The 19474-nt window shown below is 33.3% G+C and overlaps 1 long non-coding RNA gene across 1 annotated transcript; it reads right to left on the reverse strand.

The window, feature by feature from the left end:
- Positions 1–6904: 6904 nt before the first annotated feature.
- LOC136071296 (uncharacterized) lies at positions 6905–16551 on the reverse strand. Its single transcript, XR_010632573.1, has 2 exons — positions 16242–16551; positions 6905–15140 (listed from the first exon to the last, which is right to left on the reverse strand). It is a non-coding gene; the product is annotated as an uncharacterized LOC136071296 (long non-coding RNA).
- Between the last annotated feature and the right edge of the window lie 2923 nt (positions 16552–19474).

The raw sequence follows: 19474 nt of genomic DNA on the forward strand, positions 1-19474 counted from the left end.
CTCTTTCACTCACTCTCTACAAATTCATTATATTGGGCTTATTGGACTCATACTCCAAATCATTTGGTCTTGGGCCACAAATCTTGACCCTACAGTAGCTAATTTGGGAAATTAATACTCTACATTAATGACATGAGAAGATGTTTTTCTCACCCTTAGATTTAGTAAGAATCTACGGTGTATAAAAGGTGTAATTCTTGTGAAGTTACACTAAGTGTAACCTGAACCCATCTCTCTCTCTCTCTCTCTCTCTATATATATATATATATATATGATATGAGTTCAAGTTACACCTGGTGTAACTTGACAAGAGTTACACCATTTGTAGACCATAGATTTGTAATTGATCTAATGGTTAAAAAAATAGCATTAAATGCTAATTGACTTACACCTCATTCATTTAATTATTAGCAATTTTGTTTCTCTCTCCTTATTTATTATTTAAAACCTTTGACATATATTCCTTTTTTTGCCAATGACTTTTAAAAAATTGAACACAAAAAAAATAAAATATAGATAATAGTTATAGCACTCTATTTTTGTCTAAAATGTTTTTTCCGGTATTTGATTTTGACTCAATCCGACTAGGTGATTGATCAAACCCAATCCATTCATAAGGTCTTTATTATAAATTTTTAACTTATTTTTAACGTGTGTTTGTATATTTAAGTTATATTAAACTTTGTATATTATAGATTAAAATACTAATAGTATTTTATTAAAAATATATTAATGCATTGTCATCAACTTAACAAATAATTTCAAATATAAATGTTTTTTTTTTTTTTTTGAGAAGGAAAAAAAAATTGCAAATATATTTGTAAAGTCGTTGGCAATAAAAGGAATACATGTAAAAGGTTTTAAATAATAAATAAGGAGAGAGAAACAAAATTCTATTAATTAAGTGAATGAGGTGTAAGTCTATTAGCATTTAATGCTATTTTTTTAACCGTTAGATTAATTACAAATCTACGGTCTACAAATGATGTAACTCTTGTCAAGTTACATCAGGTGTAACTTGAACCCATCTATATATATATATATATATATATATATATATATATTTATATATATATATGAGATAGGTCTAAAGAGTTATACATTTTTTAAACCATTGGATTTAAATAGATCTAACAGTCAAAAAAAGACCCTTATTAATACTAATATTCTAATTAATCTCATTTATTATCCCTTATTTAATACATTCCAAACTTATTTCTAAACCCAAAAAAAAATTGTAATTATGAATGTAGAAAGAACTAAAGTAATGATTATTACTGAGATTTTATTATTCTTTTCATTGTTTAATATGTTCTTGAATCCCCCGTAATCGTCCTAGAAAGATGACCTTTGAATTTTTTTCAAAGAACTTAACAGTAGCTTATTAAAAAAAAAAAAAAACTATAAATCACATCAAAGTTATTACAGTCTACAACTACAAAGGTTAGGTCCTTTTGTAGTTGTACTATGGTTATGTAATGTATTATAAACCCGGTTTAAAATACTATTATTACTATTTTTGTGTGTGTTCTAATAAGTATTATTGTTTACTTAAAAAAAAAATATTACAGTCTCCAAATGAAAATTTTGCTATATAGTCTTCAAATTAAAATTTTGTTACATTTCTCATATATAAGATTTAGGACAATTGAGTTCAAAAACAGCAAACACCCGTTCATAAAAAAAAATTAAAAAAAAATAAAAAAAGCACACAACCTATTGTTTGTGAGATTAAAGCGTGAACCCATCTCATATGAGATTACACCAAGTGAGATTAAAGCATAGTTGAGATTAAAGATTAGTTGAGTTTAATTTACATATGTAAAAAAATAAAAAAAAAATCACACAACCGGACGAGATTAAAGCAACTAATACTTGTTTGTAGTGGGTTCTTGTTGAAAAACAACCTTCATGATCATGAGACAAGATCTGGAGTGTTCATGTTGATGAGGCAAGGAGCATGGTGGTGACTGGTGAGATTGGAATTAAGAGAAAGGCAATGGAATTGAGTTGGAGAAAAGAAATGGAAGAGAAAGAGAGAGCAGAGAAAAACATGATTACGGAGGAGAGAGAGAGACGTAGACTTTTTTTTTTTTTTTTTTTTTTGGGTTTAGAGATAGGTATGGAATGTATTAAATAAGGGATAATAAATTATATCAATTAGAATATTAGCATTAATGAGGATCTTTTTTTTTTTTTACCGTTAAATCTACTTAAATCCAATAGTTTAAAAAAAAAGTTACACCAGATGTAACTTGAACCCATCTCTCTCTATATATATATAAGGCCATAGATTTGTTTCTTATTCGGTATTAAACTCTGGAAAAACTCACCCTTTTTTGTTACCATTTCAGAGGATTTGGAGGTAGGAGTTTGTGGCTCGTGTGGAGCTAAGGGTTTCCTGTCTAGTTGGACTGTTTTGGTTAGAAGCTGCATGCCTGTCAAGAAGATATCTTGAGCAGTTTTTGTAATTTTCAAAGATATAGTTTGGGTAATCTAACCATGATGTAATGATATAAACGTTGAGATATCATTTTTTGATAAGTAACTTTGGTATATCATTTTGAGGCTGGATGATTATATGTATGTGGATTGTTCTTGTGTCAAAGTAGGTTATCATGTTCTCATGACAATGTAACCTCTTTAAAGCTTGCAGTCATGCTCTGAATTGACTTCATATTATTCTAGAGACATGTCAGAAGTTTCTTATGACATTTTTTTGGGTAAGAGACCTGTCACTATTTAAGACTTGTTTAAATAGCTGGTTAACATAGATTTTTTTTTTTTTTTCTTATTTAACATAAATTTTACAATAATAGATGATCAGTTAAGATTGGATAGGTATGTTACATACAAAAAAGAAGTGTGTAATGTAAAATGATCCATGTAACCGATACTTGTCACTGTACTTGATAAACTATGGTATACACTTCAATATATATATATATATAAAAGCAAAGATCTCTTGTGAAAGTGCATAAACTCCTGTCATATAGTACTTTAATATTGTATTTAGCCTTTTTAACCTCTTTTCATTAAGTTGTTTTTACTATTACCCAAAAAACCACATTCATTGCTTTTTACTATCATCTAAAAGATGGGTTGTTGAAAATTAAACCAAACCTTGTGGAAAACCCAAACCCACTTATTCCCTTACATATTATGACATAGGTATGATCCTTTCCCATGTGTAGATGAAATGTCAGACCCTAACCCACTTACAAACTCTCTTTCTCCTCCCCATGTGTAGATGAAAACTTGAAAGCCAAGACCCTGACTCACTTAGAAGCTCTCTTCCTCCGTACAAACTTCCTTTCAAACTACACACACTCTTCAATGTCTTTACAAACAACGATTTGTAGTTCAAATTCACTGATCCTATCTGACCAAACCAACGTTTCTACTCATTTTTCAAGTCTTAATTCAGCCCTTCTGTGTAAATAAATGGATATGTATGGTCAAGGAAGATATACAATCACTCTAAAAAATAAAAATAAAAAGGAAATGTACAATCTAATCTCAACAATTCCACCACTCTATTTTCTCTTCCTCTTCCAAAACCTCTCTCTCTCTCTCTCTCTCTCTCTCTCTCAAATTCCCCAAATTGAAGATAATATTCAATCTTACCGATGGGCTACACATTGGAAGGATTGTCTACTAAGATAACAAGTACATCTCTTGCTGTGTTACAAGAGTAATTCTTAGATACTCCCAAAGCATAGTGAATAGTGCTCTCTTATCTCACATTTATGGTAGGGTCCACTCATTAAACTTGATGGTGCCAGAAAACATCCAAGTCCAAACACTCGTCCGTATGGTCGTCCACCTCAATGCTCAGCTGTGCTTAATACCCTCGTCCCTCGGTTACCACCAATGCCCGTTTAAGCTCGTCCAGTGTAGGACGAGCGGGCTGCATATCTCGTCCTTCAGTAATGACGGACGAGATGGATAATAGAGAGCTAGACCTCGTCCATCATTAATGACGGACGAGGTCAATTCACAGACGGACTAAGCACCCTTTCAGCCAAAAGCTGCATCGCTTAAGTCTCAACACAGTTTCTGAAGAGGTAACCCTTGTGGCAGTTATGGAAGTTATACACTGAATCCTCCAAACTCTACAACGATTGGTAAAGGTAACTGATTTCTACTGCTATATAAAGGCCTGTCTCTGCAAAGGTAAAGGGATCGGCTTCTTTTCTATTCTTTCTCCGGAAAGAACTTGAGAAACATAAAAACACAGTTTTCCTATCCTCCAGTTTTCTAACTTTACCATCGGAGAATTAAAGGCCGGCCACAACCGGTCTTCTCTGCTGACTTTCTTTGTTTTCTCAGGACTCATCTTACTAGATCAAGAACATCCGGAGACATTCCAGCCCACTGACTCCTTAGAATTCCTTTAAATCTATCAGAATTTCTTGGGAAGTATCAGTTATTTTTGGGGTTGTGTCGGTATAGGATTCATATAAATACTCTAGTTTGAACCAGATTTTTTTTTGAAAAAAACCCTACTCTCTCTGCCTCCCTTAGCTCTTTCTTTATTCCTCAAACCTTATCCTTACAAGCCATTCCCATTCGCTCAGTTTAATGCTTTATCTCTGTGTAAGTCATCCTTCTTTGTGTAAGTCATAGAATAAATAGCTAAACTTGTTTCTTGTTATCTCTGTTTCTTGTTAATTTATTTGGGTTTTTTAATACTTTTAGATTTTGGGGTTTTTTTTCTATGTGAATATCCTATTTGGGTTTGATTTTCCTACGTTTTGTGATGTGGGTTTGGCTTGAATCCTTTTTTAAGGACCCATTTCAATTTTTTTTCCTGGTTTTTAACTAAAGAGCTGTGCTCCTCTGCCTCTCTCACTGAGTTCTCTCTACGTGTGTAACAATTTAGGTCATCCACTCATCCTTCTCTTTGTTGGTTTTTTTTTTCTTCTTAATTTCCATAAGTGAGATAGCATCAAAATACTTCCAACAAGAAGGACGTGACATAACAAAAAATCTTCAAGAAATAGTAAGCTTTCCACCATTTACTGGGTCAATTTTTTGTCAGTTATATATCAACTTGCGAGATAGTGAAATTTTCTTTTCTTTTTTTGGGTTATGAAGTGGTATGAAACATTTTTTTTCGTGGCTTGCAAAATCCAAATGGAGTAAAACTGGATACATGGTACCATCAATAAATGAGTAAATTGAAGCTGGCATGACATTTATCACCACTCACACTATATTTCTTCCAGCTTCATGCTTCTTGAATCCAAGGTTACCAGATTCCAAACTCAAGCCATTGTAGTATGAAAACATTTCAAAACTACTCATGGTTATTGCTCGTTTGTTGATGACATACAAAGCTACCAAGTAACCTAATATTTCTTCATTGTGCTTCTAAAAGCTCGAATTTGTGTATAAACACAAGAGCTTGTTTAGACCCTCAATAAAAGTTAAGGCTCAGTTGCTTTTACTCTTAACTTAAACTAAGTGTGGAATAAGAGTAAATGCATGCAAACAACCGATAAACTACTCTAAGCCATATTCATCCAATATCAACAATAAAAGAAAAGCTTAAAGAGTAGGGAAGAAGGATGCAAACATAAGATAACACCGAGATGTGTTATCGAAGAGGAAACCGAAGAACTAGGCAAAAAACCTCTCTGTTGCTTCCCAAGCGATAAATGGATCCACTAGAGAATAAGTTGGAGTACATGAATAACAAAAGACCTTCCAAACCTAGTCTACCCCATGTACGAGCCCTCCAAGCTCTTACTCTCAATTGGCTTCTTGAAACCTTATATTCTCTAGATTTCCCGGATCCCGTAATTTAACCTGATTGCATCTGCCAATGATTGGCTTCTTCCAATGCTTCCCAGTAGTACCAAAACCTCACTTTACACTCAGATTGTGTGTGGTAAGTGTTTGAGCTATCAACCTCTCAAGGATTTAGAAATGGAGAGGTAGGAGTAAAGGAAAACCACAAGTGAATGTGTAGATAATTGTGGGTATAACAATCTCTAACTCTCAAGTGTGTATGCTAGGGTTTTCTCTTTGAAAAATACTCCTTACAATATGTGAGCAATGAGGGTATATATAGTATGGGTAAAGACTTGGTAAAACAAACATGACAAATTAGCAAAACAGAATGTTTCGTGAGTATTTTGCGGGAAGGCCTTACTTGCGAAACACTTGCGAAAACTCTAGGCTGTCATGACTCTTCGCATTCCAGTCATGTACTCTACACATGGCTACTTTGCGAGTTAGCTTCTCGCAAGCTTTTTGTGAAATCCACTTGTACTTCGTTTTAAGCTTGAGTCTTCACACTCTCTCACACTCCACCCTTACAATTAAAAACCCCACATAAATACAGGGAAAAAAATGATTGAATAAAATTAAAATCAAATTTGGCATAGAATTAAAGCCAACACAAAATAGTTGTAAATAATAACTTTACAAGCTCCCTCTTTGGCTATTTTGTGACAAAACCCCTAAACAGGCTCTAGACTTAAATGTGAGTTTGGGAACAAAGACAAAACTCACTCACACCTAATTCTAGAAGCTGTGAAGCACTTGCACCGTATACAATTGTATCTTGAAACACTAGCACATAAACGAAACTTTCATTAAACTCATGACAAGTTAAGCACAAGGTACATATAGGAACAAGTAAAATGCAATCAAGGTATTGAGCAAGATATAAGCTATGAAGCGTAACTTGATCAGACATGAATAGTCATTAAGGAAATGACTAGAATGAACATTTATCAAGTAAATGATCATCCAGACATGCAATGCAATTAAGAGCAATGCTAAAATTAATTGCATGTCCAACAAGCATGATGCATTAAAGAAACTAAAGCTAAAAGCGATAGAAAACAATAAACATCAAAAGGTTATAAAAACCAAGATACACAAATAGTACTAAAGATAAACTGAAATTAAACTAAAGTACTTAAAAGCTTTAAAAGAAAGCAATGTAAATATCCATAAGTTATAAAACTTTAAACGATAAACTACTAAACCACCAAAATGAACCAATGCTCTATGATATGCTACTTTATGCTCCCCCTTAAGCTATGCTACTCCCCCTCAAACTACTCCCCATTTTTGATCAGAATGGCCAAAGAGGCTAGAATTGTGCGGATTCTAAATTCAAGTCCTCTTGCTGCTGTCATTGCTGGTCCATCATCATGTCGTCAATCTAAGACGATAGTGCAGTGATCTGGCCTTGGATGTAGGTGAATTGAGTCGAGGAGTGTTGCATGTGTGATTCTAGCATACCATACATTTGCTCAATTCTTGCAATGAGATGATCAAGATGATTGGGTGCCCGTGCATGTGCTTGAGAAAAGGGTTGTACAGTGTCCTTCGGAGCTGATGTGAACCTTTCTATCTCTTCTTCTGTGTACCCACCTTCTTCCTCAACATTATCCCTTGGGATTTAAGAAATACCAATAGATGGTCTGGTGATATGGGCTTTGCTTCAGGTCATGGTTTGAGCATTGATTGGATAATCTCTTTGCATCATAGGAAGACCACTAGGAATCTTCACCCTTGCCCTTGCTATAAGAGCCATGACGAGACTTCGAAATGGCAAGACCAGCCTCGAATTCCTCTTGGTGATGCATTTGGTGAAGAGATAGTAGATGTGATTGCAAATGTCGATCTCTTTATGTGTGAAGAGATTAAGCAGAGAAATGGCCCTTGGTCCTGACAAGGTTGTTAAATTCTTCATCGGGTAGAGGTTGAAGATCATTATGTAGGCCAATGTTCTCATCTCTGGGGTGAATAGGATGGTATTCACTACCTTCTTTTTGAGGTCACCACCGAGGATTTCCACAATTGGTATAGGTGAGTCCCTTCTATCATCATAGTGGAGATATGATTCTTGAGTCGTTGGACGAACCTCTAGTATCTCTTGGATAGACTCCCTTGTGACATAGAACTCTCATCCCCTCGACCAACAACCTATGCGATCCCCTTCCATAACGACATTTGCATAGAATTCCCTAATGACCTCGGCATAGACATTCCCTACTGGTTCAGCAGCTTTGTCCATGTCCTCTCTTTGAACACTTCCGGAATGAAAGTGTTTTCAAGGGTCTCTAACTCTACAACCTTTTCCAAGATGATCGGGACCCTTTTGTAGTAGTTGTTGAAGGCCATGTCTGCCTCAATGCTTCGAAAATTTCCAAGGCAGTGCGTGGTCACTTTGAGGACTTCTTTGTGGCTGATTGCTTAAGAGGAGAAATTTGCACAAATAGTCACAAACAAAAAGAAACAAATACAAAACAAAACAAGGAAACAAACTTGATTAGATACAAGTTAGTCCATAAATCAAACAACTAGTCCTAAAAAGAACATAGAAACATAAACCTAATATCACAAGACCATGATTTAAGTGCTAAACATGTAATAAACTTATGTAGCATGAGTGAAATGCAAAACATGTCAAGTGATCAAGTGTGTGCATCAAGTGTGCATGTGGTGTGCATAGGTGATGCATGATCAAGGCATTACCAAGCACACTTGGGTCAAAGTGTGTAAAACACACAACCAAAGATCAAAACATGATAAACATGTACAATCAAAGTTTGGTACTTATAAGAGTCCAAAACAGCAACAAAATGCCATTTGGGCATTTTATCAAACACCTAGTATGCATATACACCACTAACATGTAAAACAATGCATGAACATGTAAAAATCTTACCTAGATACATGTTAGAATGCCACTTGGGGCCAACACAAACACAACCAAACAAAATGGGACACAGCCAATCAAGAAAATTAAAAGATTTTGCAAAAATTTAAAGTTTTCCCAACCCTTTCAAAAATATACCCAACCCAAGAAATCCTAGAATCTAAGGCCTAAACTAAAGAATCAAAGATAAAAGAAAGTTGAAACATACCTTAGTGAAGTCTTAGAGTTGATTGATCTTGAGTTTTTGTTGGGTTTTTGAGTGAAAAAGAGTTTAAGGTTGAGAGAGGCTCGAAGGAGGCAAAAGGGTTATGTTTGAAAAACTAACATAGTCTGCCCTTTAAAACTGAAAACACGCATTTTTCATGGGTAAGCTTCTCGCGAAGTTACTCGCGAAAATGCCACTGAAGCATATTACCTGTTTTGCAGGTAAATTTTTCTCATGAGACAGTCACAAAAGTTTTTGTCTAAAATTTAGGGTTTTTAATTTTTGTCATCCTTATTTTCGTGGGAAGAGCTAACTCACAAGTTTCTCGCGAAAATGCCTCTAAAAGAGTTTTGAGTTAAAAACAAGAAATAGGCAATATGTACAAAAACTCTAAACACACAATAGTATAAAAACACTTTCAAAAACATATAAAATACCCAAAAATCTTTTTGGGTTTGATCAACAAGCATTTGAGTATACACATCACATTTGAACATGTACAATCACACAAATGGAATAAGCATTCATTGAACATTAGACTTGTGTGTTGTGTTTATGGATTAAGTATGAACTAGTTTATAGTCTAGTATCAATTTTCAATGATCAATTCAACCAAGTCATACACGACTAGTACGAAGTCAAGTGACCTATCTCACTTGTAGAAATGAACATATATGACCCCTCACCAATGTGATTACAATTGATTGAAAGCTTTTTTTATTGTGCTTCCATTTTACATACTTTTGATCAAAACAACTCAAATTTTTGAGAAGCGATACCATAAACATTTTGAGATAACTTTGAAAATTAAGCCTTTGGCTTTGACACCATACATTTTAATACAAATCGCTTTCCCTTTTTCCTAGTCAAATACTAGTATGTGCGATGAATTTTTCAGCTCAAAATCTCTTTTCGAGATTGACAATTGTAGAGCTCTTAAAAAAACATGTGAGGAGATATATAGGCATAAGTCTACTCATGTATCAAGATCAAGCAAGGCTATTGACCAATCATTCATGGGCAAGCTTGAAGATCTATTTACTACAATCAAAACGTAGATTTCTAGACGTCGCTCAAACTTAGAAAATGTGCATACATAACAAGCTAAGCTCGTAAATGCACTACGCCATTAGTACGGAGGTACTAGGCCAAACTCACATATGATATACACAACACAAGTTGTCACACCCCAAACCCAATACCCAGATTTGTGACCATGACCAGCATGCGAATATCAAGCCTAAACCTGATATTAACAAGAACCAACTTAACTTTGTTTTCGAAACTTAAAAAAAAAAAGCTTCTCTTTTTCTTTTCATTCTTGTTTCTTTGCTTAAATGGTATAATTTTTCACTTGACATTTAGAGCATCTATATTGAACTCAAAAAATAACATAATCCACCAGTTTTCCAAATTCCATACTTTCACATAATATATCTCTTAATACTGTAAAATACACAACTTTCTTTAGATCCTCACATACACAATACTACAAAACTAAACATTGAATTGTTAATTTGGGATCTATACTTTTAAAACTAAAACCAGCTCCTTCCAAAACTCGACTAAGGCTTCCTCTGCTTCAAAATAAAAACTGTTGACTGAAAGAGTGGAAGGGGTGAGCTACACAGCTCAGTAAAGGTAAGATATATGAGAATTTAATAAGGATGCATGTAAATCAATTCATTTCACTTTATCAACGTTCAGATAGGAGAACATCATTTCATGCATAGTATTTTATACTATTTATAATAATAGCTTATACGCTCTTCATACAAATAATTGTTCTTCCTTTTCTTATCAGAATAATATTATCAAAGCCTTTTGGATTGAATTTCTTTCATTTCTTACAAAGTCACCATATATATATTCCTTACAAAATAATCATTTAATTTAAATCGGATAATCGGTAACTTTCTCTTAAACTGGAAGCATCTTAAAGAATCATAAAACTTTCCTTCATAAACTTCTTCTTATAAAATATTATAACTTTCATAATCATAAAACTTAACGTTTCATAAAGAAAAACAAATATCAGATAACTTCTTAACATAAACTTGTACTTTTATCAGAAACTTCATCTTTATAGCACAACAGAACTTCAGAAACTTTTATCTTTAATGAACAGCTTTCTTTTCATCAGAAACTTTTTCTTTTTCATGAGAGCTTTTACTTTTCACAATACATTTTAAACAAAATAATTCTCTCATGATTAATAACATAATATAGTTGTTCATAAATAATTTATTGCGGTTAGTCCATATTTGATAAGTCTATATTTATGAGCGTGGATGCACCGCCATCCTAGATGAACCGCCATCCTCAATACATACTTTAATTGAGCACGGACAAACCGCCATCCTCAATACATTCTTTGATCGAGTGCAAATTACCAGAGGACATAACCCAAAAACATTTCATACTTAAACATCGTACTGAAATTCATAGCTTACATAACATTTTATAATAAAAGCATTTTCATTGTTTTCTTCATCATGTTCGTGAAATTAGTAATAGCATCAATATGCTTAAATTATATACATAAGGTCTCGAAAGCTCATGAACATATCTTTGTTTGAAATATGGTTATATGCCATATCTCTAATCAAAACATTTTAATGCATAATATACTTTTAAAATAACCTCATGACTTACCAAATGCCCATATAAATTATCCCTTACCTGAAAGCAGAGGAACTGAGAGCCTAAAGTCGAAGGAGCTTAGACCTGGCGACTGGTAACACCCCCAACAATTTGAAGCTGAAATTTTAGTGTTAACCCTTTAATTCTTCTTTAGAGAGGGATATTTTGTTTTGGTGAGAGAGAGAAGGTTGCCGTGTACGAGCAAAGAGAGAAGAGAGAAAGAAGAACAAAGAAAGAGGAAAAAGAAGTAGAGAAAGAGGGGCTGGACTTCTGATCTGATGCAGCCAAGAAAATCAGAAAAGTGAGAAGACTTTTGAGGCACAAAAGAAGATAAGAGATGTGGACAAATGGGGTGGGATGCGTGGGATGCTAGGGAAGAAAATATCACACCCGCTTTTCAACTTTCTTGCATTCACACTCATGCTTTTCTACAAAAATAATTTCTTGCATTCACACTCACACTTTTCTACAAAAATAATATCACTTTGCATATACATACATACATACATACACACACACACACACACACACATATATATATATATCCTTACTTAACCACTTAATATAGTCCAACAACTATATATATATATATATATATATATCTCATACTTAACCATTTAATATAGTTTTGTACATACTTAGTATATATCTATAATACAATTAGCCATTAAATTATTTATAATCTTTACAATTCTTATTCAAAATTATTATAAGATAATATGCTTATTAAATACTCTTATATTAATTTTAGAAAGTAAGTGACTTAAAATAATAATTAACTATTTAAACACATAGTTTAACTATTAATTTGTGTTGGGGTGTTACATCCTTCCCTTCTTAAAAAAATTTTCGTCCTCGAAAATTATAACCGTAAATATCTTTTTATTACAACAATGTAAAATGATCAGCCGAGAAAATCACAAAACATAGTAAAATCACATGCCAAGTCATTTACATACATTACAACCCTTTATCTTATTATAAAATTTCCTTAAGTTATGATACATGCTTTCAACAATTTTCATGCCCAGTTAAAAGATACAGCACTATATACACATGCAGACAAGCACTAAGAGTACGTCACATAATATATATTAAATCCAAGAATACAATTAAGAAATTCTTTCATACATCAATCAGAATTTATAATATCAATATAATCAGTGGATTTGATAAGAAAAGGCCCTATTGGTGACAAACGGATATTAAAAATCATTCACTTGTCAAAATTTTAGTAACTTGGGCAACACATTATATTTCAAGAGGTACAATAAAATAAATCAATCAAATAAGATCAATTCCACAAACTCAAAGAATTTCTTAGAAAGCATCCATTTATCATATATCTCTCCTTTATAAAAATGAGATATAACATTATACATTATCAACAACCAAAAACTTATCAAAATTCACTTTGAAAACATTTTCTTTTTTCAAAATAAACTTCATCAAATAATATCATCACAAGTGATATTTTGTTATACTAAAATTTTCTTTGTCAATAACTTGTTTAACCACACGCGAGCTCAACGGCAGTTAACCAATTACTTGACCAAGGAATAGGCATAAAAATCACTTTATGTCACCCCATATAAGGTTAGTTGCAAATGACTTAGCAGATCACACGTGGCCAGCGCTGTTCAACTAATTCAGTCCATACCTACATTAGGAAGGCTGACAACAATAAAATAAGATAAACAAATATTCAAAACATTTAATAACTCACTCTCAAAACTTCTTTCTTTCTTAAAAAGTTTGATAGACAATTCCAAGTAAGAATTATAATCATTGTTTTATATTTCAAAAATCAAAATGGAACCCTCATCATTAAAGTATAAATATTTTATTACTACACTATAGTTTACTTGAGGGATCTCATAAGTTCACTTGTACTAGAAAAAGAGAGGGCATATTCATAGTCTTCATAATAATCATAGCTTACCAAAACCCTTCTTTCTAAAGCTCTAATCCCTTAATCTGCAAATTATCCTAACCCTAAGAGTACCACATGCACTCATAGACAGATTTTTCAACCTGCCCAAAGCCATTGTCAGTATGATTATCAGAGTGGCCACAATTCATACATACTACCAAAAATTCTTTAGAGTCAGAAGAATCATATTAGCTTCAAGAAGATTACTATCTCTAGAATATGCAAGGTCAAGTTGCTTTTTAGATGCCAACCTTCGCTTATTTCTAATACTTTTGTTTGTATAGATTTTTCCTTTGAACATTTGCTTTTCACTTGAGTTTTCTGCCTTAAAGTTCGCAAAAAAGAAAGAAAAATCATACAAGGATTGAAACAACATAAAACCATAGGTGACACATGATCCTAGAAGCTTAATCCTTGCAGAATATGCACTAAAGTGAATTGCAGAACAAATTTCCCAGCCAACCTTACTAGTGTTCAAATAAGGTCATAAAAGCACAATGTCCATGGTGATAATGCTGATTTAATGTTTAATATTAAGTTTTCATGTAGCATTTACGAAGCATCATATTAAAATAATACAGAAGAAAGAAAAGGCAAAGGAGATAAGCACATCTTTAGATAGCACTAGCAGCCAGCAAACAAAATAATCTACAACCTTATTTTCCCTTATTTCACCATTCAAACAATATTACAGTTTGTAATGGGAACTTTATCTCAACTCTGCATGAAAATTCAAAAATGTAGTACCTTAATTGACACAGACAATTGTTATACAAGAACAGATGCATGTTAACAATCACTATTTTTTTTTTTTTTTCTAATCAAATAGAGAAGCCAACTACAATTTCTTTCTTCAGAAAAATACAAAATATATCAAACCTAGAGTTGGCTTACTATGATTCCATGGTACTCTAACAAAGATGATTCCGGAGGTTTCTATGGAACAAAAATGATGAAAGTGATCTTCTTTGACTTGTATGAAACAAGACAGACCACAAAACACCAATGTAGCAAGCATCATAGTACTAATAACAAAATAGCTAAAACCGTAGCAATACTGAGCATGTTTTCATAATTCAAGATATCCAAAAATGCTAGTAGACATCAAATAATAAGCCAATGATCAAACAATTCAAACATCTTAGAAGAGATGTATACTACTTGTCTACCTTTAACTACCCAATCTTAGTATCTGATTCAAAAGATCAACACTTAGGGTATACAAAATCATAAACTTTGCTCTAATACCACAACTATCATGCCCTAAACCCGATACCTGGATTTGTGACCATGATCGGCATGCTAATATCAAGCCTAAACCTGATATTAACAAGAACCAACTTAGCTTCGTTTTCGAAACTTTTAAAAAAAGCTTCTCTTTTTCTTTTCATTCTTGTTTCTTTGCTTAAAAGGTATAATTTTTCACTTGACATTCAGAGCATCTATACTGAACTCAAAAAATAACATAATCCACCAGTTTTCCAAATTCCATACTTTCATATAATATATCTCTTAATACTGTAAAGTACACAACTTTCTTTAGATCCTTACATACACAATACTACAAAACTAAACATTGAATTGTTAATTTGGGATCTATACTTTTAAAACTAAAACCAGCTCCTTCCAAAACTCGACTAAGGCTTCCTCTACTTCAAAATAAAACCTGTTGACTGAAAGAGTGGAAGGGGTGAGCTACACAGCTCAGTAAAGGTAAGATATATGAGAATTTAATAAAGATGCATGTAAATCAATTCATTTCACTTTATCAACGTTCAGATAGGAGAACATCATCTCATGCATAGTATTTTATACTATTTATAATAATAGCTTATATGCTCTTCATACAAATAATTGTTCTCCCTTTTCTTATCAGAATAATATTATCAAAGCCTTTCGGATTGAATTTCTTTCATTTCTTACAAAGTCACCATATATATATTCCTTACAAAATAATCATTTAATTTAAATCAGATAATCGGTAACTTTGTCTTAAACTGGAAGCATCTTAAAGAATAATAAAACTTTCCTTCATAAACTTCTTCTTATAAAATATTATAACTTTCATAATCATAAAACTTAACGTTTCATAAAGAAAAACAGATATCAGATAACTTCTTAACATAAACTTGTACTTTTATCAGAAACTTCATCTTTATAGCACAACAGAACTTCAGAAACTTTTATCTTTAATGAACAGCTTTCTTTTCATTAGAAACTTTTTCTTTTCATGAGAGCTTTTACTTTTCACAATACATTTTAAACAAAATAATTCTCTCATGATTAATAACATAATATAGCTGTTCATAAATAATTTATTGGTTAGTCCATATCTGATAAGTCTGTATTTATGAGCGTGGACGCACCGCCATCCTCAATACATACTTTAATTGAGCGCGGATGAACCGCCATCCTCAACACATACTTTAATTGAGCGCGGACGAACCGCCATCCTCAATACATTCTTTGATTGAGTGCAAATTACCAGAGGACATAACCCAAAAACATTTCATACTTAAACATCGTACTGAAATTCATAGCTTACATAACATTTCATAATAAAAGCATTTTTATTGTTTTCTTCATCATGTTCATGAAATTAGTAATAGCATCAATATGCTTAAATTATATACATAAGGTTTCGAAAGCTCACAAACATATCTTTGTTTGAAATATGGTTATATGCCATATCTCTAATCAAAACATTTTAATGCATAATATACTTTCAAAATAACCTCATGACTTACCAAATGCCCATATAACTTATCCCTTACCTGAAAGCAGAGGAACTGAGAGCCTAAAGTCGAAGGAGCTTAGACTTGGCGACTGGTAATGCCCCCAACAATTTGAAGCTGAAATTTTAGTGTTAACCCTTTAATTCTTCTTTAGAGAGGGATATTTTGTTTTGGTGAGAGAGAGAAGGTTGCCGTGTAAGAGCAAAGAGAGAAGAGAGAAAGAAGAACAAAGAAAGAGGAAAAAGAAGTAGAGAAAGAAGGGCTGGACTTATGATCTGATCTAGCCAAGAAAATCAGAAAAGTGAGAAGACTTTTGAGGCACAAAAGATGATAAGAGATGTGGACAAATGGGGTGGGATATAGGGAAGAAAATATCACACCCACTTTTCAACTTTCTTGCATTCACACTCATGCTTTTCTACAAAAATAATTTCTTGCATTCATACTCACACTTTTCTACAAAAATAATATCACTTTGCATATACATACATACATACATACATACATATATATATATATATATATATATATATCCTTACTTAACCACTTAATATAGTCCAACAACTAACATACATATATATATATATATATATATATATCCTTACTTAACCACTTAATATAGTCCAACAACTATATATATATATATATCTCATAACTTAACCATTTAATATAGTTTTGTACATACTTAGTATATATCTATAATACAATTAGCCATTAAATTATTTATAATCTTTACAATTCTTATTTAAAAGTATTATAAGATAATATGCTTATTAAATACTCTTATATTAATTTTAGAAAGTAAGTGACTTAAAATAATAATTAACTATTTAAACACATAGTTTAACTATTAATTTGTGTCGGGGTGTTACACAAGCAATCAAACTTTTTGAGATTTTTCACTTTTTATGGGTTTTTGAATTTTTCAACGCACTCAAAAATAGAACATGTAAAGTAAGATCAACAAAAACAACAAGTACAAAAACAACTTGAAAAAGAAACATGATCATGCAAGAGAGACCTATATAGCAAGGATGCACCAATGAAAAACATAAGGTCACACAAGAGATATGAGTCAAGGGATGATACCGACACTAATGGTTTTACGGAGAGATTCAAACTATGGACCATCAAAGGGTTTAGTAAAGATGCCTGCCTTCTAATTGTCGATGTTGATGAACTCCAGCCACACAATTTCTCCTCCACCAAGTCTCGAATGAAATGATATCGAATTTTGATATGTCTAGACTTTGAATGTTGAATCGGATTTTTGGATAGATTGATGGCACTAGTGTTGTCACAAAAGATGCGCATGCTGTCTTGAGAGATTCCATAATCATGAAGGAGTTTCTTCATCCACAATAGTTGAGCACAACAACTCCCTGCTGCAATGTATTCTGCTTCAGCCGTTGATAGAGACACTGAATTTTGTTTCTTGCTCATCCAAGACACGAAATTATTTCCAAGAAAGAAACAACCTCCCAAGGTGCTTTTTCTATCATCGACACACCTAGCCCAATTAGCATCTGAGTATCTGGCTAGGTAGTCATTTGAATCTTTTGAGTACCAAATCCCATAGTTGGATGTACCGTTGACATAGCAAATGATTTTTTGACCGCTGTCAGATGGGACTTTTTGGGAGCTACCTGAAAATGTGTACATACCTTGACACTAAAGGCTTCTTCCACTTTCTTGGGTTCAAATTGAGCAAGATAGCAATTGTATGTCACATGATTTACACTATAGCTTGGTCCTCTTCTCAAACGGAGTCCTTCATCCAAATCACCAATTATGTTGCTTTTGGGATGATTGAGAGTAACTCTTGATGAAGGTTTCTTAGAAGTGGAGGGCTCCTCATCATGAGAGATTGGGAGTTGAACTTCCGGAGGTGTAAGTGGACTTAACGATCCTTAAGTTAATCTAGTCTCCTTTCTTGATGTAGTAGGAGTATACTCCTTTTCTGATGAATGTCTCTCATCATCCCTTTGAGGCATGTTATCATAACTCTCATTTTTATTAAGGCTTGGAACTTCACCATTCTCACCAACATCCTTTTTTGAAATGGTGTCATCGATGACTACATTTTTCGATTCCATCACTGTCTTTGTCCGCTTGTTGTACACCCTATATGGTTGGCTATTTACGAAGTATCCTAGAAAGATTCCTTCATCACTCTTGGCATCAAATTTCCCAAGATTATCCCGATCATTGAGAATATAGAATTTACTTCCAAATACTCGATAATATTTCACCTTAGGCTTCTTTTCCTTCCAAATCTCAAATGACGTTTTCTTTGATCCGGCTCGAAAGAAAATCCTATTCCCAATGTGGCATGATGTGTTCACTGCTTCAGCCTAAAACTTTTGTGGGATGTTTTTGTTAAGTAGCATCACTCTCGCCATCTCTTGGATCACCTAGTTCTTCCTTTCAACCACCCCATTTTGTTGTGGAGTCTTTGGGGCTGAGAATTCTTTCTTAATACCATGCTCATTGCAAAATGCTTCAAATTTGGCATTCTCAAACTCCTTCCTATGATCACTCTTGATTTTAACTATGGGAATTCCCTTTTCATTTTGGAGTTTCTTGCATAATCTTTTCGTCTTCTCGCATGCCTTCGACTTTTCTCTAAGGAATTCCACCTAAAAGTACCTTGAGAAATCATCAACCATAACCATGATGTACCTTTTCCCACCCATGCTTTCCATTCTCGTTGGACCCATTAGATCCACATGAAGCAACTCCAAAGGTCGAGATGTAGCAACTACATTCACTTTGGGATGGGTTGATTTAGTGAATTGACATGGACCACAAACATTTTTCTCAACCTTTCCAAACTTCGGCAAACCAATCACGGCTTCAAGCTTTGAAACTTTTGCCACTTGCTTGTAATTTGCATGCCCAAAATGTTGATGCCATAACTCCAAAAGATTTACTTGTGCACTCCGACATGATATATTTGGCTTAGGAATAACACCATAGCAATTGTCGGTGGTCCTAAGTCCTTTCAAGACTTGTACATCTTCTTCATTGAGAATTAGAAACCCCTTCTTTGAGAATTGAACTAGAAAGTTTTCATCACATATTTGGGTGATACTTAGCAAGTTCACTTTCAACCCTTTGATGTAAAGGACATCGGTCAACAAAGGGAGTATCAAAATATCAACAATTCCCTTTCCGAGAACTTGTGAGTGGCTTCCATCTCCAAATGTCACAAAACCATCCTCCTTCTCCTTGAGACTTTTGAAGAGCGATTTATCTTCGGTCATGTGTCT

Source organism: Quercus suber, unplaced genomic scaffold (assembly GCF_002906115.3).
Source record: "Quercus suber isolate HL8 unplaced genomic scaffold, Cork oak 2.0 scaffold_300, whole genome shotgun sequence".
In the NCBI taxonomy this organism is placed as follows: Eukaryota; Viridiplantae; Streptophyta; class Magnoliopsida; order Fagales; family Fagaceae; genus Quercus; species Quercus suber.